The sequence below is a fragment of the Chlorocebus sabaeus genome, chromosome 20 (assembly GCF_047675955.1).
Source record: "Chlorocebus sabaeus isolate Y175 chromosome 20, mChlSab1.0.hap1, whole genome shotgun sequence".
Taxonomy (NCBI): Eukaryota; Metazoa; Chordata; class Mammalia; order Primates; family Cercopithecidae; genus Chlorocebus; species Chlorocebus sabaeus.
Genome location: NC_132923.1, coordinates 88,459,127 through 88,486,201, shown reverse-complemented (window position 1 = coordinate 88,486,201; position 27,075 = coordinate 88,459,127). Strand labels below are relative to the sequence as shown.

General features: G+C 38.0%; 1 protein-coding gene and 1 non-coding gene across 8 annotated transcripts in view; one reads left to right on the top strand and one right to left on the bottom strand.

Moving 5' to 3' along the window:
* Positions 1 to 27,075, bottom strand: part of SPATA6 (spermatogenesis associated 6) — a 215,564-nt gene that overhangs the window by 60,285 nt on the left and 128,204 nt on the right. The window lies entirely within an intron of this gene.
* Positions 22,602 to 22,708, top strand: LOC119626553 (U6 spliceosomal RNA). Its single transcript, XR_005242704.1, has one exon. It is a non-coding gene; the product is annotated as a U6 spliceosomal RNA (small nuclear RNA).

Genomic DNA, 27,075 nt, shown 5'->3' with positions numbered 1-27,075 from the left:
GACACTCTACAATGCTTGCTAGAGTGTCCAGCTCAGAGGTCCCACTTTTGTGTGAACTCAGCTGGAACGTGTAGCCTCCTGTTGTCACATAAAACATCCAGACCACAGAGCATGAGACCCCAACAGCCCCAGTCACTGGTAGCCAGGCAGGTGACATCTGTTAGAGCCTCTGGCCCAGTGGCTCCACTGCTGTGTAAGATCAGCTGGAGGGTGCAGCTTCCAGTTGTCACAGGAAACATCTGGATGGCAGAGCAAGAGACCCCACCTACCACCACCACTAGTATCCAGGTGGGCAACACCTTCTAGAACTTCTAGCCCAGCTGCCTTGCTTCTGTGTGAGCCTGGCTGGAGGGTGCAGCCTCCTGTTGTTCTGGGAAATGCCTGAATGGCAGGGTGCATGACCCTACAACCCCTTCCAATCATAGCCAGGCAGGCAACACCTGCTAGGTTTTCCAGCCCAGTGGCCCTACGTTTGCCCGAATATGTTGAGGGGCACAGCCTCTTGTTGCCCTGAAAAAACCTGAAAGGCAGGACTGGCAACCCCACCAATCCCCAGCCATCCATAGTAAGGCAGGCAATACCCAGGAAGAGTTTCCAACCCAAAAGTCCCACTTCCACCTGAACTCTGTGAGTAGACACAACCCTATCTTTCTCCTAGGAAGCACATAAACAGCAGACTATGGGCAAGGACACAGTTAGCTGGCCAACTGATGGCCCAGCCTGAGGGAGCCCCATGGACTACAACCCCCAACAAAAGAAATACAGACAGGAAGACAGTAATTGCAGAGGGGGCTCCTCCAAGACCCAGGAGTAGACTAGAATAGAAGGCAGTCAACCAAACCCACTTTATACCATAATCAAACCCCCAACAAGGGCATTAAAGAAGAAAAAAAGCAAAACAATCCATTCAAAGGACAGCAAATTCAAAGACTGAAAGAACGTAAGACCACAAAGATAAGAAAGAAACAACAGAAGAACTCTGACAACCCAAAAAGTCAGAGTGCCTTCTTTTCTCCAAACAACCACACTAACTCTCCAGCAAGGGTTCTTAACTGGGCTGAGATGGCCAAAATGACAGAAATAGAATTCAGAATATGAATAGGAATGAAGATCGTCAAGATTCAGGAGACTGTTGAAACCCAATGCAAAGAAGCTAATAATCACGTAATCACAGGAGCTGACAGAAAAAATAGCCAGTATAGAGAAGAACATAACCAACCTGATACAGCAAAAAAAAAAAAAAAAAAAAAAAAAACTACAAAAATTTCATAATACTATCACAAGTATTAACAGCAGACCAAGTGATAAAAGAATCTAAGGGCTTGAAGACTCGCTTTCTCAAATACAACAGTCAGACAAGAATAAAAAAAAGAATTGAAAAGGAATGAACAAAACCTCCTGGAAATACGGTATTATGTAAAGATGCCCAATCTGCAAGTCACTGGCATCCCTGAAAGACATAAGGACAAAGGAAGTAACTTGGAAAACATATTTCACAGTATCATCCATGAGAACTTCCCCATCCTAGCTAGAGAGGCTGATATTCAAATTCAGGAAATGAGAAGAATTCCTGCAAGATACTTCACAAAAAGATCATCCCAAGACATAACCATCTGATACTCCAAGGTTGAAATGAAAGAAAAAATGATAAAGGCAGCTAGAGAATAAACGGGAGATCACTTACTAGGGGAACCCTATCAGACTGACAGAGGACCTCTCAACATAAACCCTACAAACCAGAAGAGACTGGGGACCTGTATTCAACATTCATAAAGAAAAAAATTCCAACCATGAATTTCATATCCAGTCAAACTAAGCATCATAAATGAAGGAGAAATATGATCCTTTTCAATTTGAGCCTATACAAATGCTAAGGGAATTTGTTAACACCAGACCTGCCTTACAAGAGGTCATGAAAGAAGTATGAAATATGGAAAGGAAAGACCATTACCAGGTACTACAAAAACACATGTAAGTACACACACCAGTGACACTTATAAAGCCACCACACAAACAAGTCTGCATAACAACCGGTTAACAAAATGAGAGCAGGATCAAATCCATATATATCAATAAGAAACTTGAATGTAAATGGGTTAGGTGCCCCAATTAAAAGGCACAGAGTGGCTGCCAACTGGATAAAGAAACAGGACCCAATAGTATGCTATCTTCAAGCGACCCAGCTCATATGCAATGTCATCAATAGGCTTAAAATAAAGGGATGAAGAAAAATCTACCAAACAAATGGAAAACTGAAAAAAGCAGAGTATGCCATCCTAATTTCAAACAAGAGAGTTTAAACCAACAAACATCAAAGAAGACAAAGAAGGGCATTACATAATGGGTAAAGGGTTTAATTCAACAAGAAGACCTAAATTAATGTGTACCCCCTACAAGTGCACCCAGATTCATAAAGCAAATTCTTAGAGAACTTCAAAGAGTCTCAGACTCCCACAGAATAATAGTGGAGACTTCAATACCCCGCTGATGTATTAGACAGATCCCTGAGACAGAAAATTAACCAAGAGATTCAGGACCTGAACTCAACACTTGACCAAAAGGATCTAATAGATAGCTACATAACTTTCCACCCAAAAGCAACAGAATATACATTCTTTTCATCGCCACATGGTACATACTGTAAGATCAGCCATGCAATCAGATGTACGACAATCCTCAACAAATTCAAAAACAGCAAAACCATACCAACCACACTCTTGGACCACAGTACAATAAAAATAGAAATCAAGGTCAAGAGAATCTCTCAAAACCATACAACTACATGGAAATTAAACAACCTGCTCCAGAATAACTCGGGTTAATTATCAAATTAAGGCAGTGTGATGGTTAATGTTAAGTGCCAACTTGATTGGACTGAAGGATGCAGAGTATTGTGTCTGGGTGTATCTGGGTGTTACCAGAAGAGATTAACATTTGAGTAGGTGAACTGTGAGAAGAAGACCCATCCTCAGGAAGAGTCACCAACAATATGGGTGAGCACCATCCAATCAGCTACCAGCATGGCTAGGAAAACCAGACAGATTAAGGTGGAAGAAACTGATTTGCTGAGTCTTTCAGCCTTCAATCTTTCTCCCATGCTGGATGCTTCCTGCCCTCAAACATCAGACTCCAAGTTCTTTGGATTTTGGACTCTTGGATATACACCAGTGGTTTGCCATGGCAACAGACTGAAGGCTGCACTGTCAGCTTCCCTACTTTTGAGATTTTGGGACTCAGAATGAGCCACTACTGGTTTCCTTGCTCCACAACTTGCAGAGAGCCCATCATGGGATACCTTTGTGATCATGTGAGTCAACTCTCCTTAATAAACTCTCTTTCATGTATACGTATATACTATTAGTTCTGTCTCTCTAGAGAACCCTGACTAATATAGTCAGGAATTAAGAAGTTCTTTGAAATTAATGAGAACAAAGACACAGCACATCAGAATCTCTGGGACACAGGTGAGGCAGTGTTAAGAGGGAAATTTATAGCACTGAATACCTGCATCAAAAAGTTAGAAAGATCTCAAACAAACAACATAACATCACAACTAGAAGAGATAGAGAAACAAGAGCAAACAAACTCTAAAGGTAGCAGAAGACAAGGAATAACCAAAATCAGAGCTGAACTGATGGAAACAGAGATATAAGAAAACATACAAAAGATAAACAAATCTAGGAATTGGTTTCTTTAAAAAATTAATAAGACAGCCAGCTAGACAAATGAACAAGAAAAGAGAGCATATCCAGATAAACACTATAAGAAATGACAAAGGGAATATTACTACTGTTCCACAGAAATACCAATAACCATCAGAGATTACTATGAATACCTCTATACACACAGACTAGAAAATCTAGAAGAAATGGATAAACTCCTGGACATACATATCCTCCCAAGACTAAACATGGAAGAAATAGAATCTGTGAACAGACCAATAACAAGCTTTGAAACTGATTCAGTAATCGATAGCCTACCAACCAAAAAGAGCCAAGAATCAGATAGATTCACAGCCAAATTCTACCAGATGTTCAAAGAAGAGCTGGTACCATTCCTACTAAAACTATTCCCCAAAATTCAGGAGGAGGTACTCCTCCTCAACTCATTCAATGAGGCCAGTACCATCCTGATACCAAAACCTGGAAGAGACACAACAAAAAAGAAAACTTCCCCCCAGTACCCTTGATGAACATAGAAGCAAAAATCCTCAACCAAATACCAGCAAACTGAATCCAGTAGCACATCAAAAAGCTTAGCCACCATAATCAAGTAGACTTTAATCCCTGGGATGCAAGGTTAGTTCAACATATGCAAATCAATAAATGTGACTCATTGCATAAACAGAACTAAAGACAAAAACCATATGATTATATCAATGAATACAGAAAAGGCTTTTGACAAAATTCAACAATCTTTCATGTTAAAAACCCTAAAGAAGCTTGGCATTGAAAGAATATACTTCAAAACAGTAAGAGCCATCAATGACAAACCCACAACTAACATCACACTGAATGGGAAAAAGCTGGAAGCATTCCGCTTGAAAATCGGCACAAGGATGCCCTCTCTCACCACTCCTATTCAACATAATATTTTAAGTCCTGGCCACAGCAATCAGGCAAGAGAAAGAAACAAAAGGCATCCAAATAGGAAAAGAAGAAGTAAAACGATCCCTGTGTGTATATGACATTATTTTGTATTTTAAAAACCCCATGATCTTGGCCCCAAAGCTCCTTGAGCTGATAAGCAACTTGGGTAAAGTTCTGGGATACAAAATCAATGTACAAAAATCAGTAGCATTCCTATTCACTACCAGCACCCAAGCCAAGAGCCAAATCAGGAACGCAATACCATTCACAACTGCCACAAAAAGAATAAAATACCAAGACGTACAGCTAACGAGGGAGGTGAAAGATCTCTACAATGAGAATTATAAAACTGCTAAAAAAAATCAGAATTGACACCAAAAAATGGCAGAAAATCCCCTGCTCATGGATAGGAAGAATAAATATCATTAAAAAATTACCATACTGTTCAATGCAATTTACAAATTCAATGCTATTCCTATCAAACTACCAATGACATTCTTCAAATAATTAGCAAAAAACTATTCTAAAATTCATATGGAACAAAAAAGAGCCTGAAAAGCCAAGGCAATTCTGGGCAAAAAAAAAAAAAAAAACCTGGAAGAATCACACTGCCCGACCTCAAACCATACTACAAGGCTAGAGTAACCAAAACACCATGGTACTGGTACAAAAGTAGACACACAGGCCAATAGAACAGAAGAGAGAGTCAAGAAATAAAGCCACGGCCGGGCGCGGTGGCTCAAGCCTGTAATCCCAGCACTTTGGGAGGCCGAAGCGGGTGGATCACGAGGTCAGGAGATTGAGACCATCCTGGCTAACATGGTGAAACCCCGTCTCTACTAAAAAATACAAAAAACTAGCCCGGCGTGGTGGTGGGCGTCTGTAGTCCCAGCTACTCGGAGGCTGAGGCAGGAGAATGGCGTAAACCCGGGAGGCGGAGCTTACAGTGAGCCGAGATCGCGCCACTGCACTCCAGCCTGGGTGACACAGCGAGACTCCGTCTCAAAAAAAAAAAAAAAAAAAAAAAAAAAAAAAGAAATAAAGCCACTCACCTACAGCCATCTGATCTTTGACAAAGCTGACAAAAACAAGCAATGGGGAAAGGATTCCCTACTCAAAAAATGGTGCTAGAATAACTGGATAGCTGAAGATTGAAACTGGACCACTTTCTTAGACCATATGCAAAAATCAACTCAAGATTGATTAAAGACCTAAATGTAAACCCTATACCTGTAAAAACTCTGGAAGATAACCTAGGCAATACCATTTTTGACATAGGAACAGGCAAAGATTTCATGATAGAAAATGTCCAAAGCAATTGCAACAAAAGCAAAAATGACAAATGAGGCCTAATTCAATGAAAGAGGTTTTGCACAGCAAAAGAAACTATTAACAGAGTAAACAGACAACTTACAGAAAGGAAGAAAATATTTGTAAACGATACATCTGACAAACATCTAACATCTAGAATCTACAGGGAACTTAAATAAACACATAAGCAAAAAATGAACAATCCCATTAAAAATTGGGCAAAGGACATGAACACTTTTCAAAAGAAGGCATATAATGCACCAACAAGTATATGAAAAACTGTACAATATCACTAATCATCAGAGAAATTCAAATAAAAACAACAATAAGATAGCATCGCACATCAGTCAGAATGGCAGTCATTAAAAAGTCAAAAAATAACAGATGTTGGTAAGACTGCAGACAAAAGGAATGTTTATACACTGTTGGTTGGAGTGTAAATTAGTTCAACCATTGTGAAAGACAGTATGGTGATTCCTCAAAAACCTAAGACAGAACCTAAGACAGAACTACCATTCAACCCAGTGATCCCATGCCTGGGTATATATTCAAATGAATATAAACTATTCTGCCACAAAGATACATGCATGTGTACATTCACTGCAGCACCATTCACAATAGCAAAGACATGTAATCAGTCTAACTGCCCATCAACAGTAGACTGGATAAAGAGAATGTGGTACATATATACCATGGAATACTATGCAACCATTAAAAAGAAAGAGATCACATCCTTTGCAGGAACATGGATGGAGCTGGAGGCCATTATCCTTAGCAAAGTATTGCAGGAACATAAAATCAAATACCACATGTTCTCACCTATAAGTGAGAGCTAATTAATGAGAACACATGGACAAAAAGAGGGCAACAACAGACCATGGAGCCTCCTCAAGGGAGGAGGAGAAGAGGAGAGAGAAGTTCAAGAAAAAAAAAAGTCAACTACTATGCTTAGTACCCCTGTGAGGAAATATTCTGTAGAACAAAGTCATGAGTCATGAGTTTACCTATATAACAAATCTGTACATGTACCCCTGAACCTAAAATAAAAGTAAAAATATTTAAGAAAAAATAGCATAGGAAGATATCATGAAAATCTTTATATCATTCAGTTTGATAATATAAATGAAACAGGAAAATTCCTAATAAAACTGACCAAGTTATAGAAAACCCAAATAACTGTTGATATTAAAGAAATTATATCCATTACTGAAAACTATCCCACAAAAACAGGCTTGTTTGAAACATTTTAAGAAGGAAATAATCTCGCATAGATGCTGCCTGAGAAAGGCTGGGAATATTTTCCAATCAATATTTCCTTTTTATGAGGTCAGCCAAAATCTGAGGAGAATATTACAAGAAAGGAAACTTGCAGACCAATCACTGTCATTAACTTGGATGCAAAAATCTTAGGTATAGTATTAGCAAATTGAAACCAGTGATTATATTTTTTATATAAATCAGTTTGTTTATTGATTAGTTTAATTATTCTATGTTTTCATCTGCTAGGATATGTCTTTTTTAATTATTATTATACTTAAAGTTCTAGGGTACATGTGCAAAATGTGCAGGTTTGTTACATATGTATACATGTGCCATGTTGGTGTGCTACACCCATTAACTCATCATTTACATTAGGTATATCTCCTAATGCTATCCCTCCCCCCCCCCACAATAGGTTCCAGTGTGTGATGTTCCCCTTCCTGTGTCCAAGTGATCTCATTATTCAATTCCCATCTATGATTGAGAACATGTGATGTTTGGTTTTCTGTTCTTGCAATATTTTGCTGAGAATGATGATTTCCAGCTGCATCCATGTCCCTACAAAGGACACGAACTGATCCTTTTTTATGGCTGCATAGTATTCCATGGTGTAGATGTGCCACATTTTCTTTTTTTTTTTTTCTTTTTTTTTTTTTTTTTTTTTTTTTTTGAGACAGAGTCTCGCTCTGTAGCCCAGGCTGGAGTGCAGTGGCGTGATCTGGACCTCGGCTCACTGCAAGCTCCGCCTCCTGGGTTCACGCCATTCTCTTGCCTCAGCCTCCTGAGTAGCTGGGACTACAGGTGCACACCACCACGCCCGGCTAATTTTTTGTATTTTTAGTAGAGACAGGGTTTCACTGTGGTCTCGATCTCCTGACCTCGTGATCCGCCCACCTCGGCCTCCCAAAGTGCTGGGATTACAAGCGTGAGCCACCGCGCCTGGCCGTGCCACATTTTCTTAATCCAATCTGTCACTGATGGACATTTGGGTTGATTCCAAGTCTTTGCTATTGTGAATAATGCCGCAATAAACATACGTGTGCATGTGTCTTTATAGCAGCACGATTTATATTCCTTTGGGTATATACCCAGTAATGAGATGGCTGGGTCAAATGGTATTTCTAGTTCTAGATCCTTGAGAAATCTACACACTGTCTTCCACAATGGTTGAACTAGTTTACAGTCCCACCAACAGTGTAAAAGTATTTCTATTTCTTCACATCCTCTCCAGCATCTGTTGTTTTGTGACTTTTTAATGATCGCCCTTCTAACTGGTGTGAGATGGTATCTCGTTGTGGTTTCGATTTGCATTTCTCTGATGGCGAGTGATGATGAACATTTTTTCATGTGTCTGTTGACTGCATAAATATCTTCTTTTGAGAAGTGTCTGTTCATAGCCTTTGCCCACTTTTGATGGGGTCGTTTGTGTTTTTCTTGTAAATTTGATTGAGTTCTTTGTAGGTTCTGGATATAAGCCCTTTGTCAGATGAGTAGATTGCAAAAATTTTCTCCCATTCTGTAGGTTGCCTGTTCACTCTGATGGTAGTTTCTTTTGCTGTGCAGAAGCTCTTTAGTTTAATTAGATCCCATTTGTCCATTGTGGCTTTTGTTGCCATTGCTTTTGGTGTTTTAGACATGAAGACCTTGCCCATGCCTATGTCCTGAATGGTATGACCTAGGTTATCTTCTAGGGTTTTTATGGTTTTAGGTCTAATGTTTTTAAGAAAATCATGACCAAGAGATTTGTTTCAAGAATGTGACCATGGTTTAAGACTTGAAAATCAAGTAATTTGCTATATTAAAATAAGGAGGGGTAGCAGAATAATCACCTCAGTAGGTACAATGGAATAAAACTTTATATTTGTAATTTTTTAAAATAAAAAATATTAGAAAATAAGGAATTTCTGTAATCTGACAAAGAATACCGACAAGAAATCTACAAAAAGTATCATATTTAATTTCAAATTATAAAAACTTTTCGTCTTTCATGTTGAACAAGAAACTATCACCACTTCTATTTGATACTATTTTAGAAACCCTAAATAACATAACAAAACAAGAAAAATAAATAAAATGCATAACGATTAAAGTGGGAGATTTAAAACTAGCATTATTTACAGATTATATTACTATATATTAGAACGCTCAAAAATTCAAAAACTACAATGTATATTAACATTAATGAATGAATGTAGGTAGGTCAGTGGATTACAGATCACTGAAAACAGGTAAATGACATTCATCATACCAAAAAAAAAAAAAAGATAGAATTGTAAAAGGTATAATGTATAATAGCATAAAAATATCAAACATCTAGAGCTAAATATATAGAAAGACATGCTAGACCTATGAAATGAAAATTATCACAAATTATTGGTGGAAATTAAAGATCTAAATTAATAAAGACACAATGTCATGCACTGGAAAACTGAATATTGTTAAGATGCCAGTTCTCCTCCAATCAAAGTATAGATTCAATGTAGTCTCAATCAAAATCTCAGTGGGTTCTGGCAAGCTGATGATTTTGACATACAGATGGAAATTAAAAGAACCAAGAATAACAAAAGCAATTTTGAAGCAAGAACAATGGTGAAGGAGTTACGTCATTAGATATAAAGAGTTACTATAAAACCTATAGTAAATTGAGAAACTACGTTAGTACAAAAATAGATAATTAAACCAATAAAATAGAAGAAAATCAAGAATGACTCACATATATACAATCGCAATGGAAGAGAACAGAATCCAGGACTATCTCCACATAAACACAGTGGAGGGGTAAAGAATGGCTTTTAAAGAAAGATGCCAGGTCATAATCATTTGACAAGCAATGCTTCTGATGCTTGTACAAGGGTGGAGTGACAAAACATGAGTTTTATGAGGCTTTAGATACATAGCCAGTTTCACAATTATTGTATTTGTTGACTTAAGAAGTTGCTTAGGACCAGAGGGTATAAAGCTACACCAAACACATCTGAAAAGCAAAATGTATCTTCCTGCTGTCTCATGACACTTAAAAGATAAGGATCTACCAGGGCACAGGCCCTGAAAACACAAGAACCAAAACGTTGATTGTTGAGACTATAAAGGTTTTTAACCTGGAGATAGTTGAAAATCTGGGACTACCTAGGATAAAAAATTGGATCTTGGCAACAGATGCTAAGGCTATTTCTAAGAATGGAGAAATAGGCAAGATGTTTTTAGTGTGAGAATCACACAAGGCTAAGAGGTAAAACTGAAAACAGGAAAGGCCTCAAATATATAAAAGTTCCTTGTCAAGATATTGTTTAAATTCTCAAGCTGTGCCAGGTTGGGGGTAAAATAAGCTAATCCAAAGTCTCTGAAAAGCAAACAAAACATGTCTTACAATCATATGTTACTTAAAATGTATCACAAAGAATGACTTTAACAACATTTGAGAATTGAAAGCCTAGAAAAGAACCGATGAGTTGACATTTGACTACTTGCAAGTACCTTTTACCCTGAGGACACTTGATTTCTGAGATTAGTAGAAACTGGTCTTTGCCATAGAGCTGATACTGCTCAACATAACTGGTAATTATGCAGAGATACAGTGACAAAACCAGAGAGTAGGGGACTGAAATACATGACCAATTTCTGAAGCTTGCTAGTGTGAAAATATAATAAACTAAGCCTAAAACCTTTTAGCAGTACAAAAATTGCCTCAGTCTCTCGGTACTGAAAAGATAAGGACCTAAAAGGTTAATAATTTGAAAACACTGGAGGCTACTGCCCTGAAAAGACTCAACTGCGATTTATCAGGACTTTGACTAAGGACAAATTGAGAATCACCAAATCATCAGTAGAGACTGACCCTGGTTCAGTCCCTTTTGGATCAAGGTTATTAGCCTTTGATGCTACCTGCTTAGAAGAGGAATAGACATAGAATGTCTAGAATTTAGCTCTAAAATAATAAGTAGTATACAAAGAGTCAGGACAATATTATTGGTAAGCGAGATCACAAACAGAATCCAGGTATTAGAAGACCTTTAAAGTAATTAGGATTAATTTGGTCAAGAAAATAGGTGAAAAGTTGGGCAAAACAGAAAAAATTTAAGACTTGCAAAAAGTGGTGTCTATAAAAATGAACGAAGGAGACATTTTAGATCTAAAAAATATAATTACTAAAATAAATTAACTAATATAATAGATGAATTTAACAGCAGATCAGAATGAGTAGAAGACAAGATTAGTGAACTATAAGGTTCATAAGCCAGTGAAACTGGCTATGTATCTAAAGCCTCATAAAACTCATGTTTTGTCACTCCACCCTTGTACAAGCATCAGAAGCGTTGCTTGTCAAATGATTATGACCTGGCATCTTTCTTTAAAAGCCATTCTTTACCCCTCCACTGTGTTTATGTGGAGATAGTCCTGGATTCTGTTCTCTTCTATCCACAGTAAAATAGCAAATAGAATGATAAAAAAAGGAAAGAGCGCAAGAAACTTGCGGGACACAATCAAAAGATTTAACAGATGTAATTGAACACCCAAAGAGTAAGAAATAATGGTTAATAAGACAGATTTGAAGAGATAATGAGCTAGAATGTCCCAAGCAATATAAGTCATGAATTTACAGATTCAAGATGCTCTGAATTGCTCCTTATCCTTTTAGCTAAGATTGAGTGAAGAAAGTCTGAGTACGCCAAGCAGGTTAATACATAAAACTACATCTCTGAAGAGCAAAGAAAAGAAGCCAGAGATAAACGACATTACTTTCAAAAGAACAAGAATAAGACTAACAACACACTTCTCAACAAAATGATGGAAGATATCAGATAATAGAATAGTGCCTTTAAAGTGTAGGAAGAAAAACAGCTGCCAAAGTAGACATCTATACCGAGGGAGAAAAAATTACTCACAAATTTAGTAGATACTTAAGACAATTAAAGATGACAAAAATTGTCCACAGTAGGCCTGCACTAAAAAACAAACAAACAAACAAAACACTAAAGAGAATTTTCCATGCAAATGAGAAATTATCTAAAATGGAAACAGAATCCAAAAACAAAGATCACCAGAAAAGATAAGTATGTAAGTAAATATAAAACAATATTACCATACAAAACAATAGTAGCAATATACTGTGGAGTCAAAAATAGATGTAGAATTAAATGCATAACATCAATAACTTTAAAGAGGAAAGAATATAAATGGAATGCAAATACTCTAATTTAGAATTATCAAAACATTGGTTAAAAAATTGTATTAGACTGTAATAAAGCATACATAATTTGTTCGGTAACTATTTAAAAAATAAGCACTCCATAAGTCAAAAATAAAAAAAGAACAAAACTATCTTAATGTCAAATAAAGTATGAAGGAGATAAAAAAGAAATATAAACAGATTTATCAGATAGGGTACAAATCCAACAATATCAAGTAATTAAACGATTACAGTAAGTAAATCGAAAGAAAAGTTAAATAATATAAAACCTTCTTATATAAGAAACATACCTTAAATATAAAGATACAAGTAGGGTGAGAGTAAAAGGATGAAAAAGAAATACCAAGCAACATTACCCCAAAGAAAGTTGGTGTGACTATAAAATTGTCAGATAAACAATATTTGCAGACAAGAAGCTTTCCCAGAAACAAAGACATTTACAATAATAAATAGGTCAACAGACAAGAACAAAACACTTTCTAAATCTGTATGTATCCAATAACACACTTTCAGAATGTGCAAAGCATAACCACGACACATTATCAATTTACACCCTCTGGAACAGTGGTATTGGGAAAACAAAACAAAACATAAATACAGTGTGCTAGCAAGGATGGGGAGAAACTAGAATTCTCAAACACTGATACTGGAACACTTTGAAATCTTTTTGGCATTATCTTCTACAGATGAAGAGACACCTCCCTTATGACTTGACAATCCGCTTTTAGTTATATTTCCAGCCAGAATACACACAGTAGTCTCCCTAATCATCAGTTCCACTTCCCATGGTTTCAATAATCTGTGGTCAACAGTAGCCTAAAAAATATTAAATGGAAAATTCCAGAAATAAATAATTCATTAGTTTTAAACTGCACATCATTCTGAGTAGCATGATAAAATCTTATGCTGTCCTGCTCCATCTGCCCAGGACATGAATCATCCTTTTGTCCAGCATATCCATGCTGTATACACTACTTGCCTATTTGTCACTAAGCAGCCATCTCAGCTATTAGATTGACTGTGGTAGTATTGTAATGCTTGCATTCAGGTTACTCTTAGTTTACTTAGCAATAGCGCCAAAGCACAATAGTGATGCTGGTCATTTGGATATGCCAAAGCAAAGCAGTAAAGTGCTCCTTTAAGTGAAAAAGTGAAAGTTCTTGACTTGGAAAGAAAAAACATGTATTCTGAGAGAGATATAATCTATGGTAAGAACTAATCTTCTATTCCTGGGATTGTAAAGAAGGAAAAAAAAAGTTCATACTAGTTTTGCTGTCACACTTCAAACTATAAAAAGTTATGGCAGGCTGGGCGCGGTGGCTCAAGCCTGTAATCCCAGCACTTTGGGAGGCCGAGACGGGCGGATCACGAGGTCAGGAGATTGAGACCATCCTGGCTAACACGGTGAAACCCCGTCTCTACTAAAAAAATACAAAAAACTAGCCGGGCGAGGTGGCGGGCGCCTGTAGTCCCAGCTACTTCAGAGGCAGAGGCAGAAGAATGGCGTGAACCCGGGAGGCGGAGCTTGCAGTGAGCTGAGATCCGGCCACTGCACTCCAGCCCGGGCGACAGAGCGACACTCCATCTCAAAAAAAAAAAAAAAAAAAAAAAGAGTTATGGCATGGTGCTTGATAAGTGCTTAGTTAAGTTGAGAAAGGCATTAAATTTGTAGGCAGAAGCCATGGATGGAAACATGTTCTAACCGACAGAATGCAAGTTCAGTACATCTGTGGTTTCAGGCATCCACTAAGGTGTCTAGGAACATATCCCCTAAAGATAAGGAGGACTACTGTGTACATGTTCACCAAAGAATATACACAATATATTGTCTATGGTAGCACTATTAGTATTAGCCTACAATTAAAAGTAGAATAAACTGATTATGGTATTATTTTGGAAGAATACAAATGCCAAAGAAGGGGTTGGCAAACTTTTCTTGTGAAGAGCCAGGTAGGAAATATGTTCAGATTTGTATACTATGGGATCTCTGTTACAATTCTCACCTCTGCTGTTGTAGTTTAAGATCAGTCATGGGTAACATGTATACAAATGAGTATATTCATACTGCAATAAAATTGTTTTTAAAAAATAGCTAGAATTTGCCTCTGCGACATAGTTTGTTGACTGCAGCTATACAGCAGTGAAAATGAAGCACATGCATGTCACAAACATTAACCAAAAGAAATCAGATACAAAAGAATAAATATCACTTTGAGAGGCTGAGGCAGGCAGATCTCAAGGTCAGGAGATCGAGACCATCCTGGCTAACACAGTGAAACTCCATCTCTCCTAAAAATACAAAATAATTAGCCAGGCATGGTGGCAGATGCCTGTAGTCCCAGCTACTTGGGAGGCTAAGGCAGGAGAATTTGTGAACCTGGGAGGCAGAGCTTGCAGTGAGCCAAGATCGCACCACTGCACTCTAGCCTGGGCGATACTACAAGACTCTGTCTCAAATAAATAAATAAATAAATAAATAAATAAATAAATAAATATGATTCAATTTATAAAACATTCAAAAACAAAATTAATTTATATTTTGTGAGATATTAGAAGAGTAGAGAGTGTAGTGACTGAAAAGAGGCACCAGAGACATTTCTAGAGTGCTGATAATGTCATGTCTATGACCTGGATGCTGTTCACACATGGGTTCACTTTGTGAAAACTCAATGTGGGGGGGCGGAGCAAGATGGCCGAATAGGAACAGCTCCAGTCTCCAACTCCCAGCGCGAGCGACACAGAAGACCGGTGATTTCTGCATTTTCAACTGAGGTACTGGGTTCATCTCACTGGGGAGTGCCGGAGGATAGGTGCTGGTCAGGTGCTGCAGCCCGACCAGCGAAAGCTGAAGCAGGGCGAGGCATTGCCTCACCTGGGAAGCGCAAGGGGGAAGGGAATCCCTTTTCCTAGCCAGGGGAACTGAGACACACAACACCTGGAAAATCGGGTAACTCCCACCCCAATACTGCGCTTTAAGCAAACAGGCACACCAGGAGATCATATCCCACACCTGGCCGGGAGGGTCCCACACCCATGAAGCCTCCCTCATTGCTAGCACAGCAGTCTGTGATCTACCGGCAAGGCAGCAGCCAGGCTGGGGGAGGAGCGCCCGCCATTGCTGAGGCTTAAGTAGGTAAACAAAGCTGCTGGGAAGCTAGAACTGGGTGGAGCTCACAGCAGCTCAAGGAAACATGCCTGTCTCTGTAGACTCCACCTCTGGGGACAGGGCACAGTAAACAATAACAAACGCAGCAGAAAGCTCTGCAGATGCAAACGACTCTGTCTGACAGCTTTGAAGAGAGCAGTGGATCTCCCAACACGGAGGTTGAGATCTGAGAAGGGACAGACTCCCTGCTCAAGTGGGTCCCTGACCCCGGAGTAGCATAACTGGGAGACATCCCCCACTAGGGGCAGTCTGACACCCCACACCTCACAGGGTGGAGTACACCCCTGAGAGGAAGCTTCCAAAGCAAGAATCAGACAGGTACACTTGCTGTTCAGAAATATTCTATCTTCTGCAGCCTCTGCTGCTGATACCCAGGCAAACAGGGTCTGGAGTGGACCTCAACCAATCTCAAACAGACCTACAGCTGAGGGTCCTGACTGTTAGAAGGAAAACTATCAAACAGGAAGGACACCTACACCAAAACCCCATCAGTACATCACCATCATCAAAGACCAGAGGCAGATAAAATCACAAAGATGGGGAAAAAGCAGGGCAGAAAAGCTGGAAATTCAAAAAATAAGAGCGCATCTCCCCCGGCAAAGGAGCGCAGCTCATCGCCAGCAACGGATCAAAGCTGGACGGAGAATGACTTCGAAGAGATGAGAGAAGAAGGCTTCAGTCCATCAAATTTCTCAGAACAAAAGGAGGAATTACGTACCCAGCGCAAAGAAACTAAAAATCTTGAAAAAAAAGTGGAAGAATTGATGGCTAGAGTAATGAATGCAGAGAAGGTCATAAATGAAATGAAAGAGACGAAAACCATGACACGAGAAATACGTGACAAATGCACAAGCTTCAGTAACCGACTCGATCAAGTGGAAGAAAGAATGTCAGCGATTGAGGATCAAAAGAATGAAATGAAGCGAGAAGAGAAACCAAAAGAAAAAAGAAGAAAAAGAAATGAACAAAGCCTGCAAGAAGTATGGGATTATGTAAAAAGACCAAATCTACGTCTGATTGGGGTGCCTGAAAGTGAGGGGGAAAATGGAACCAAGTTGGAAAACACTCTTCAGGATATCATCCAGGAGAACTTCCCCAACCTAGTAGGGCAGGCCAACATTCAAATCCAGGAAATACAGAGAACGCCACAAAGATACTCCTCGAGAAGAGCAACTCCAAGACACATAATTGCCAGATTCACCAAAGTTGAAATGAAGGAAAAAATCTTAAGGACAGCCAGAGAGAAAGGTCAGGTTACCCACAAAGGGAAGCCCATCAGACTAACAGCAGATCTCTCGGCAGAAACTCTTCAAGCCAGAAGAGAGTGGGGGCCAATATTCAACATTCTTAAAGAAAAGAATTTTAAACCCAGAATTTTATATCCAGCCAAACTAAGTTTCATAAGTGAAGGAGAAATAAAATCCTTTACAGATAAGCAAATGCTTAGAGATTTTGTCACCACTAGGCCTGCCTTACAAGAGACCCTGAAGGAAGCACTAAACATGGAAAGGAACAACCGGTACCAGCCATTGCAAAAACATGCCAAAATGTAAAGACTATCAAGGCTAGGAAGAAACTGCATCAACTAACGAGCAAAATAACCAGTTAATATCATAATGGCAGGATCAAGTTCACACATAACAATCTTAACCTTAAATGTAAATGGACTAAATGCTCCACTTAAAAGACACAGACTGGCAAGCTTGATAAAGAGTCAAGACCCATCAGTCTGCTGTATTCAGGAGACCCATCTCACGCGTAGAGACATACATAGGCTCAAAATAAAGGGATGGAGGAAGATTTACCAAGCAAATGGAGAACAAAAAAAAGCGGGGGTTGCAATACTAGTCTCTGATAAAACAGACTTTAAATCATCAAAGATCAAAAGAGACAAAGAAGGCCATTATATAATGGTAAAGGGATCAATTCAACAGGAAGAGCTAACTATCCTAAATATATATGCACCCAATACAGGAGCACCCAGATTCATAAAGCAAGTCCTTAGAGACTTACAAAGAGACTTAGACTCCCATACAATAATAATGGGAGACTTCAACACTCCACTGTCAACATTAGACAGATCAACGAGACAGAAAGTTAACAAGGAGATCCAGGAATTGAACTCATCTCTGCAGCAAGCAGACCTAATAGACATCTATAGAACTCTCCACCCCAAATCAACAGAATATACATTCTTCTCAGCACCACATCGTACTTACTCCAAAATTGACCACGTAATTGGAAGTAAAGCACTCCTCAGCAAATGTACAGAACAGAAATTATAACAAACTGTCTCTCAGACCACAGTGCAATCAAACTAGAACTCAGGACTAAGAAACTCAAGCAAAACTGCTCAACTACATGGAAACTGAACAACCTGCTCCTGAATGACTACTGGGTACATAACAAAATGAAGGCAGAAATAAAGATGTTCTTTGAAACCAATGAGAACAAAGATACAACATACCAGAATCTCTGGGACACATTTAAAGCAGTGTGTAGAGGGAAATTTATAGCACTAAATGCCCACAAGAGAAAGCAGGAAAGATCTAAAATTGACACTCTAACATCGCAATTAAAAGAACTAGAGAAGCAAGAGCAAACACATTCGAAAGCTAGCAGAAGGCAAGAAATAACTAAGATCAGAGCAGAACTGAAGGAGATAGAGACACAAAAAACCCTCCAAAAAAATCAATGAATCCAGGAGTTGGTTTTTTGAAAAGATCAACAAAATTGACAGACCACTAGCAAGACTAATAAAGAAGAAAAGAGAGAAGAATCAAATCGACGCAATTAAAAATGATAAAGGGGATATCACCACCGACCCCACAGAAATACAAACTACCATCAGAGAATACTATAAACACCTCTACGCAAATAAACTGGAAAATCGAGAAGAAATGGATAATTTCCTGGACACTTACACTCTTCCAAGACTAAACCAGGAAGAAGTTGAATCCCTGAATAGACCAATAGCAGGCTCTGAAATTGAGGCAATAATTAATAGCCTACCAACCAAAAAAAGTCCAGGACCAGATGGATTCACAGCTGAATTCTACCAGAGGTACAAGGAGGAGTTGGTACCATTCCTTCTGAAACTATTCCAATCAATAGAAAAAGAGGGAATCCTCCCTAACTCATTTTATGAGGCCAACATCATCCTGATACCAAAGCCTGGCAGAGACACAACAAAAAAAGAGAATTTTAGACCAATATTCCTGATGAACATCGATGCAAAAATCCTCAATAAAATACTGGCAAACCGGATTCAGCAGCACATCAAAAGCTTATCCACCATGATCAAGTGGGCTTCATCCCTGGGATGCAAGGCTGGTTCAACATTCGCAAATCAATAAACATAATCCAGCATATAAACAGAACCAAAGACAAGAACCACATCATTATCTCAATAGATGCAGAAAAGGCTTTTGACAAAATTCAACAGCCCTTCATGCTAAAAACGCTCAATAAATTCGGTATTGATGGAACGTACCTCAAAATAATAAGAGCTATTTATGACAAACCCACAGCCAATATCATACTGAATGGGCAAAAACTGGAAAAATTCCCTTTGAAAACTGGCACAAGACAGGGATGCCCTCTCTCACCACTCCTATTCAACATAGTGTTGGAAGTTCTGGCTAGGGCAATCAGGCAAGAGAAAGAAATCAAGGGGATTCAGTTAGGAAAAGAAGTAGTCAAATTGTCCCTGTTTGCAGATGACATGATTGTTTATTTAGAAAACCCCATTGTCTCAACCCAAAATCTCCTTAAGCTGATAAGCAACTTCAGCAAAGTCTCAGGATACAAAATTAATGTGCAAAAATCACAAGCATTCTTATACACCCGTAACAGACAAACAGAGAGCCAAATCAGGAATGAACTTCCATTCACAATTGCTTCAAAGAGAATAAAATACCTAGGAATCCAACTTACAAGGGATGTAAAGGACCTCTTCAAGGAGAACTACAAACCACTGCTCAGTGAAATCAAAGAGGACACAAACAAATGGAAGAACATACCATGCTCATGGATAGGAAGAATCAATATCGTGAAAATGGCCATACTGCCCAACGTAATTTATAGATTCAATGCCATTCCCATCAAGCTACCAATGAGCTTCTTCACAGAATTGGAAAAAACTGCTTTAAAGTTCATATGGAGCCAAAAAAGAGCCCGCATCTCCAAGACAATCCTAAGTCAAAAGAACAAAGCTGGAGGCATCACGTTACCTGACTTCAAACTATACTACAAGGCTACAGTAACCAAAACAGCATGGTACTGGTACCAAAACAGAGATATAGACCAATGGAACAGAACAGAGTCCTCAGAAATAATACCACACATCTACAGCCATCTGATCTTTGACAAACCTGAGAGAAACAAGAAATGGGGAAAGGATTCCCTATTTAATAAATGGTGCTGGGAAAATTGGCTAGCCATAAGTAGAAAGCTGAAACTGGATCCTTTCCTTACTCCTTATACGAAAATTAATTCAAGATGGATTAGAGACTTAAATGTTAGACCTAATACCATAAAAATCCTAGAGGAAAACCTAGGTACTACCATTCAGGACATAGGCATGGGCAAAGACTTCATGTCTAAAACACCAAAAGCAACGGCAGCAAAAGCCAAAATTGACAAATGGGATCTCATTAAACTAAAGAGCTTCTGCACAGCAAAAGAAACTACCATCAGAGTGAACAGGCAACCTACAGAATGGGAGAAAATTTTTGCAATCTACTCATCTGACAAAGGGCTAATATCCAGAACCTACAAAGAACTCAAACAAATTTACAAGAAAAAAACAAACAACCCCATCAAAAAGTGGGCAAAGGATATAAACAGACATTTCTCAAAAGAAGACATTCATACAGCCAACAGACACATGAGAAAATGCTCATCATCACTGGCCATCAGAGAAATGCAAATCAAAACCACAATGAGATACCATCTCACACCAGTTAGAATGGCGATCATTCAAAAGTCAGGAAACAACAGGTGCTGGAGAGGATGTGGAGAAATAGGAACACTTTTACACTGTTGGTGGGATTGTAAACTAGTTCAACCATTATGGAAAACAGTATGGCGATTCCTCAAGGACCTAGAACTAGATGTACCATATGACCCAGCCATCCCATTACTGGGTATATACCCAAAGGATTATAAATTATGCTGCTATAAAGACACATGCACACGTATGTTTATCGCAGCACTATTCACAATAGCAAAGACTTGGAATCAACCCAAATGTCCATCAGTGACAGATTGGATTAAGAAAATGTGGCACATATACACCATGGAATACTATGCAGCCATAAAAAAGGATGAGTTTGTGTCCTTTGTAGGGACATGGATGCAGCTGGAAACCATCATTCTTAGCAAACTATCACAAGAACAGAAAACCAAACACCGCATGTTCTCACTCATAGGTGGGAACTGAACAATGAGATCACTTGGACTCAGGAAGGGGAACATCACACACCGGGGCCTATCATGGGGAGGGGGGAGGGGTGAGGGATTGCATTGGGAGTTATACCTGATGTAAATGACAAGTTGATGGGTGCAGCACACCAACATGGCACAAGTATACATATGTAACAAACCTGCACGTTATGCACATGTACCCTACAACTTAAAGTATAATAATAATAAATAAATTTAAAAAAAAAGAAAACTCAATGTGCTATATAATTTAGAATAAATGTAGACTATTTTGAAATAAAAATTTTTAAAGGACCTAGAATAGCAGTTCCAAACAATACATGGAAAGTATCTGTGACAAAATGAGATGACAAGATATCTTTATGAACCCCAATGTATGAGGAAGAACAAACCACCAGTAGTAATAAGGTAAAATTGGTATCTGCATCTGTGGAGGAGAGCTCAGAGGAAAACAGGAGGCATCTAATAAACCTGATAACTTCAAAATAACAAAAAAAAAAAAATTCTCACTCAAAAATATCAGTGGGTCAATTTAAGAACAGCAACAGAAATTGGGAGAGGTTTTTTATTTTTGTTTGATGAAATGTACAAGATGAGTCTGGGACTCATCGATGTGGCCTATTAGGGCCACATAAAAAGATTTGCAAGACATAAAGACATGAAGGGTTTCCCACTGGCCAAAGTCGAGCTTATTTGGGTACCAATAGTAACTGAAATACAACAAATCACATCAAATATGTTCAAATCCATGAGTTCACAATGATCTAAAAAAAAGGAAAACTAACTGGTCACCTTTGGAGAATGTTAAAGAACAAAATATTATGCACACTAGAAAATAAAGGGATGAATGAACAATGCCATTAAGTAACAAAACAGATGAAGTGGGATGGGGAGCAGGAGGACTGACAAGAAAAGTGAATACTTTTGTAACTTCTATTTAATGTATCTTGGTATTGGATTTGCCACAGAGAGAGAGGGGGAAGGAAAGTAAGGATGGAGAGAATATGAATCAGATATTAAGTGCCTGCCAATGAAAGACACAATATGACTTCTGAAATAAAAAACCTGAACTTGATTAAGCCTCTAGATCCCAATTTAAAAGTACCAATTTAGAGAAGATACTGCAGATAACAATGAAACATGCTTATACCACAGCAGTTGTATCATCAAAATCTTATGGAAAAATTCTGCAAGAATACAAATACAAAAGCAGGGGTTGGCAAACATTGTTAAGTCAGAAGGGGAATAAATAAAATGAACATGTTCATTTACATTAAACTTTAATAAGAATACTTGTTTTAATCTTTGAAGTTACCATCAAATGAATAGGAAAAAAAAATCCCTAGTTAATAATGGTAGAAAAATTAAAAAACAACATAACTCAACCCAAAAGAGGATAAAAGGAAATAAAGAATATAGAACAGGTAGTGTAAATAGAAAACAGATTTATACCCAAATATATCAGTAGGAACATAAGAAAGGAACAGACTGACTACTACAATTAAAACACCATGATTTCCACATTGTATAAAAAAGTCAATATATGCTATGAAAAATCCCTATTAAATAAACAAAAATGTTAAAAGTGTTAGTATGAAAGAAGATTTTCCTTGCAAAACACTAATCACATAAAGCTATTTTAGTGCTCACTTTGGCAGTACATATACTAACACTGGAAGGATACAGGGAAGATTAGCATGGCCCCTGCACAAGGATGACACACAAATTTATGAAGCATTCCATATTTTTCAGACAAGCAAGTGCTGAGGGTATTCATTACTACCAGACCTGCCTTACAAGAGCTCCTAGAGGAAGCACTAAATATGGAAAGGAAAGACAATTACCAGCTATTACAAAAACAGACTGAATGAAGTACACAGACCAGTGACTCTATAAAGGAACCACATAGTCTGCAAAATAAGCAGCTAATATCATGATGTCAGGATCAAATACACACATATAAACACTAAACTTAAATCTAAATGGGCTAAGTGCCCCAATTAAAACACAGATTGGCAAGCTGGATAAAGAACCAAGACTTGTTGGTATGCTGTCTTCAAGAGACCCAAGAGACAGGCAGTGACACACATAGGCTTAAAATAAAGGGATGGAGAAAAATCTACAAAGCAAATGGAAAACAGATATCAGGATTGCAATCCTAGTTTCAAACTAAACAGACTTTAAAGCAACAAAGATAAAAAAAGACAAAGAAGGGCATTACATAATGGTAAAGGGGCCAATTCAACAAGAAGATCTACCTATCCTAAACACACATGCACCCAACACAGGAGCACCCAGATTTATAAAGCAAGTTCTTAGAGGCCTTCAAAGAGACTTAGACTCCCACACAATAATAGTAAGAGACTTTGACCCCCCCACTGACAATATTAGATAGAGACAGAAAATCTCAAAGATATTCTGGACCTGAACTCAGTTCTGGATCAAATGGACCTGATAGATATCTACAGAACTCTACACCCAAAAACAATAGAATATACATTCTTCTCATCACCACCTAGCACATACTCTAAAATTGATCACATAAACAGAAGTAAAACACTCATCAGCAAATGCAAAAGAACAGAAATCAAAACAATCTCTCAGACCACAGCACAACCCATTCAAAAAGATACAATTACATAGAAATTGAACAAACTGCTCCTGAATGACTTTTGGGTAAACAATGAAATTAAAGTAGAAATCAAGAAGTTCTTTAAACTAATGAGAACAAAGATGCAACATATCAGAATCACTGGGACACAGCTAAGGTAGTTGGGTTAACAGGTAAATTTATAGAACTAGATGCCCACATCAAAAAGTTTGCAAGATCTCAAATTTAAAAACAATGTAACATCACAACTAAACGAAGTAGAGAACCGAGAACAAGCAATTCCCAAAGCAGGCAGAAGACAAGAAATAACCAAAATCAGAGCTGAACTGAAGGTGATTGACATGGAAAACCACTCAAAAGATTAACAAATCCAGGAACTGGTTCTTTGAAAAATTAATAAAATAAAGAGACTGCTAGCTAGACTAATAAAGAAGAGACATCAAATAAACATAATCCTAGAAACAACAAAGGGGATATTACCACTGACCCCGCAGAAATAAAAACAACCACAGACATTATGAACACCTCTATGCACATAAACTTGAAAATAAAGAATAGATAAATTCTTAGATACAAACACCCTTCCAAGACTGAACAGGAAGAAACTGAATCCCCAAACAGACCAATGACATGTTCTGAAACTAAAGAAGTAATAAATAGCCTACTAACAACAACAACAAAAACCTCAGGCCAGATGGATTCACAGCTTAATTCTACCAGATGTGCAAAGAAGAGATGGTACTATTCCTACTGAAACTATTCCACAAACTTGAAGATGAGGAACTACTCTCTAACTCATTTTATGAGGCCACAGCCTCATCCTGATATCAAAACCTGGAAGAGATACAACAAAAAAAGAAAACTTCAGGCCAATGCTTGATGAACAACAAGGCAAAAATCCTCAACAAAATACTGGAAAACTGAATCCAGTACCTCATCAAAAAGCTTAGCCACCACATTCAAATAGACTTTATCCCTAAGGTGCAAGGTTGGTTCAACATTACACAAATAAAAAAATGTGATTCATCACATAGACAGGACTAAAGATAAAAACCACATGATTATCTCAATAGATGCAGAAAAGGCTTTTGATAGAATTCAACATTTCTTCCTGTTAAAACTCTCAATAAACTAAGCATTGAAGGAACATACCTCAAAATAATAAGAGCCATATATGACAAACCGACAGTCAACATCATACTGAATGGGCAAAAGCTAGAAGCATTTCCCTTGAAAACAGCACAAGACAAGATGCCCTCTCTCACCAGTATTATTCAACATAGTACTGGAAATCCTGGACAGAGCAATCGGGCAAGAGAAAGAAATGCAAATAGAAGAGAGGAAGTCAAACCAACCCTGTTTGCAGATTATATGATATTATATTGAGAAAATCCGATAATCTCAGCCCAAACCTTCTTAAATATAAAAATAACTTGAGCAAAATCTCAGGGGATACAAAATCAATGTTCAAAAATCACTAGCATTCCTATACACCAACAATAGTCAACCAGAGGGCCAAGTCAGGAACATAATACCCTTTACAACTGCCACAAAAAGAATAAAATATCTAGGAATACAGCTAACCAGAGAGGTGAAAGATCTCTACAAGGAGAACTATAAAACACTGCTCAGAGAAATCAGAAAAGACACCAACAAATGGAAAAACATCCCATGCTCATGGATAGGAAAAATCAATATCATTAAAATGGCCATACTGTCCAAAGCAATTTATAGATTCAATGCTATTCCTATTAAACTACTATTGAGATTCTTCACAGAAATAGAAAAAAAAGGTTTTTTAAAATTCATATTAAACCAGAAAGGAGCCTGAAGAGCCAAGGCAAACCTAAGCAAAAAGAACAAAGTCAGAGGCAACATGCTACACAACTTCAAACTATATTACAGGGCTACACTAACCAAAATAGCATGGTATTGGTACAAAAACAGACACATAGACCAATGGAACAGAACAGAGAACCCAGAAATAAGGCCACACACCTACAACTATCTGATTTTTGACACACCTGAGAAAAACAAGCAATGGGGAAGGGATTCGCTATTCAATAAATGGTGCTGGGATGACTGGCAAGCCAAATGTAGAAGGCTGAAAATGGATCACCTCCTTACACCATAAACAAAAAGTAACTCAACAAGAATTAAAGACTTAAATGTAAAACTGAAAAATATAAAAACTCTGGAAGACAACCTAGGCAATACCATTCATAACATAGATATGGGCAAAGATTTTCATGATGAAGACACCAAAAGCAATTCCAACAAAAGCAAAAATTGACAAATTGTTCACTTATAAAAATTTCTATTTTACTATCACAGACAAGTTTTTTTTTTTGAATAGCTAATATTTATTAAACACTCCTCATGACAGTATCATTCTAAGCATGTTACATATACTAAAACCATAGTACTCTCAAGAAACCTATGAGAAAACTGTAGTAAGAAACTTGTACAGAAATTGATTCCACAACCTAAATGCCCATCAATGATAGGCTGGATAAAAAAAAAAAAAGTGGTATATATACACCATGGAATAATACTATGCAGCCATAAAAAGGAAGGCGATCATGTCCTTTGCAGGAACGTGGGTGGAGCTGGAGGCCATTATCCTTGGCTAATGCAGGAACAGAAAAATCAAATACCACATGTTCTCACTTACTAAGTGGGAGCTAAATGATGAAAACACATGGGTACGTGGAGGGGAACAACACACACTGAGGACTGCTGGAAGGTGGTAGATGGGAGGAGGGAGAGGATCAGAAAGAATAACTAATGGGTACTAGGCTTAATACTTGGGTGATGGGATGATCTGTGCAGCAAACCACCATGGCACACGTTTACCTATGTAACAAACCATCCTGCACATGTACCCCTGAACTTAAGTGGGAACAAAAAAATATATACACACATATAATTGATTCCCGAGCCTTTAAAAAATAGCATTTACTACAGTATCTAGTATATAGTCACAATTCAATAAGTTTTAGCTAAATTTATTAATCAACTTCAAAATATTAAAACATAAACCATAACAAACTCTGGCAAATTGCATGCCCTTCCCGATGTATTCTTCCATTATATTGTTTTGGCAAATCTCATCTCAAATTCTTACTCTTTCCCCAAGCTGAGCACTTAATGTTACCAAATTAATTTTCTCAAAACACTAATGAAACACTTTAACATCTCAGAGGCTCTCCATGTTTTAAAGGAAAGCCTCTGCTATATGTGCTTTGTTTGGCACACAAAGTGTTTTGTATTTTTAGTTTGAATTAGTTGACAACAAATTATCTAAAAATCAGTAAAACCTGCCAACGCTGTGCCTCAAAGTCTACACAGAAAACAATTAGAGCTGAGCAGTGGCCCTGCCCTCCAGAGAAGTTATATTGTACTATACCATTTAAATAAGGAAATTGAGGGATCCCAGAACCAATCCCCCATGGATACCAAGAGACAACTGTATACATTCTCTATTAGCCACAGTACTCAGTAT